At 49.2% G+C, this 2,529-nt stretch overlaps 1 pseudogene; it reads left to right on the forward strand.

The window, feature by feature from the left end:
* Positions 1-402: 402 nt before the first annotated feature.
* Positions 403-2,529, forward strand: LOC148000310 (ras GTPase-activating protein-binding protein 1 pseudogene; annotated as a pseudogene).

Raw genomic sequence — 2,529 nt, forward strand, 5'->3', positions numbered from 1 at the left:
GTGAACTACTTTAAATGACATAACTGAGACATTGTGTGTGGTCTTGATCTGTCTGTACTTAAGCACAGTGAGATTCAGGCTTCTGCTGTGCAGATCACAAAGTAGGCTCAGACATGGAGGTATTTAAAGCCTAAGTGGAGATGGAGAGGAAGAACTAGAATAGCTTGCTCATTCCTGCAAAGTTATGTTTTTATCTAGGGATGGCAACTCACTAATTACCTGAGAGCTGGTGGTTGGGAAACTGACCCCCAGGAAGCTTTTCCCTTTAGAATGAGGCTCCGTTACAGTAAGGGCTTAACAGGAACAGGGATGTGAATTAGGGATGATAAAGATGACCTATAGAACTCGACTTTAGAATAAGGGGATGACACTTGGCTTAAAATATGACTTTGAGCTTTTTTTTTTCAGTAGTAGAATTAAAAATAATGATAAACACAAGTATCTCCCTTTTGTCACTCAAGTGAATTACTTTCTTTTCTCAAAGTTCTGACAGAGTTCTTGAAAGAAACAACTTAAAGAAGGAAGAGTTTATTTTGCCGGGCAGCTTTAGAGAGAAGATGCTTGGGGTGGGAAAGGTGCAGTGGAGGATGGGGGATGGTGAGGCTAACAGCTGGGGAGGGAACCAAGGCCAGGCTGTAACCTATAAGGCCAAACAGTCAGCTAAGCCACTTCCTTCCTCTAGACCCCACTTCGAAAAGAGTGCCTCCAGCTGGGGGCCAAGAGTTCCCAGGGGCCTGCGCATCCACTGTGTAACAGTATGCATGGTTGGGTGTGACTTTTGTGCTGAGAGCTGAAGAGATTGGGACTCAGCGCTGGGCAACTATGTTCTTTCTACTAGGCATTAACCAGCATCTCCTGGACATTGGTTTCTTGTCATTTAAATTGGTCTAAACAGCGATTCTCAATCAGTGTGTGTCATGACCTCTTTGGTAAACATCCAATTCCAAAAAATATTTACGATTCACAACAGTAGCAAAATTGATCTCGCATGAGGGACACCACCACCTCCTCCCACGCAGTAGTACTGTCCTCCTGCCCAGCCGCCCGACCAATGCGATGGTTATGGAGAAGCCTAGTCCCCTGCCAGTTGGGCGGGAATTTGTGCGACAGTACTACACCCTGCTGATCCAGGCCACGGACATGCTGCACAGATTTTAAGGAAAGAGCTTTTCCTATGCCCACGGGGGCTTGGATTCCAATGGGAAGCCAGCAGATGCAATCTTCCTGTAGAAGGAAATCCACAGGAAAGTGATATCACAAAACCTCACCAAGTGCCACTCCAACATCCGCCATGTGGAGGCTCACGCAATTCTGAATGAGGGGGTGGTGGTCCAGGTGATGGGGCTACTGTCCAACAACAGCCAAGCTCTGAGGAGGTTCATGCAGACCTTGGCCCTTGTTCCTAAGGGCTCTGTTGCCAACAAAGTCTAGGTTCACAACGATATCATCAGATACCAAGATGAGATCTTCCGTGGCTTTGTCACAGAGCCTCAAGAGGAATCCAAGGAAGTAGAGGGACCCGAAGAAAGACAGCAAACACCTGAGGTGGTGCCTGATGATTCTGGAACTTTCTATGATCAGACTGTCAGCAATGACTTGGAGGATCATTTAGAGGAACCGGTTGTGGAACCGGAACTGGAACTGGAACCAGACGCGGAGCCAGAACCTGCTGTTCAAGAGATCAAGCCCGAGCCTGCATTGGAAGAAGCCGCTCCTGAGGATGTGCAGAAGAGCGCTTCCCTGGTTCCGGAAGAGGCAGCCCCGGAAGACGTGGCCCCAACATAGGAGGACATGAGGACATTTTCTTGGGCACCTGTGACTACTAAGAAGTTTCCTCCCAGTGGGGCTGTTCCAGTGACGCGACACCACCTCATGTGGTCAAAGTGCCGGCACCACAGCCACGGCAGAATGCCTGACTCTCAGATCCCACCACAAAGGCCTCAGAGAGATCAGAGAGTTCAAGAGCAGCAGATCAATATCCCTCCTCAGCGAGGACCCTGACCAGTCCGTGAGGCTGGTGAACCAGGAGATGTGGAACCTTGAAGGATGGTGAGGCACCTTGACGGTCACCAGCTCTTCACTGGGAACCTGCCACATGAGGTTGACAAGTCGGAACCAAAGCATTATTTTTTTCCCCCAAAATTATGGGAATATGGTAGAGCTGTTCATCAACAGTGGTGGGAAGTTACCCAGTTTCGGTTTTGTTGTTTGATGATTCTGAACCTGTTCCGAAGGTTCTTAAAAATAGGCCTATCCTGTTCCGAGGTGCAGCCCGCCTGAATGTGGACAAGAAGAAGACTCAGGTGACTGCAGGGATAACCGCCTTCGGGGATCTGGAGACCCCGGTGGTGGGCTGAGTGGTGGGGTAGAGGCATGGTGCAGAAATCAGGCTTTGGCGTGGGCTGGGGGATTACAACTCCAAGCAGTGACTTTTTAGGCTCAGATCTCCACACAGCACACAGCCCTGGCTTCTGCAGAATGTTGAGTTCCTTCCCCCAGCCTTTGGTGTCTCGGAGTAGTCTATTATAA

Source organism: Rattus norvegicus, chromosome 17 (assembly GCF_021556685.1).
Source record: "Rattus norvegicus strain SHRSP/BbbUtx chromosome 17, alternate assembly SHRSP_T2T, whole genome shotgun sequence".
Lineage (NCBI taxonomy): Eukaryota > Metazoa > Chordata > Mammalia > Rodentia > Muridae > Rattus > Rattus norvegicus.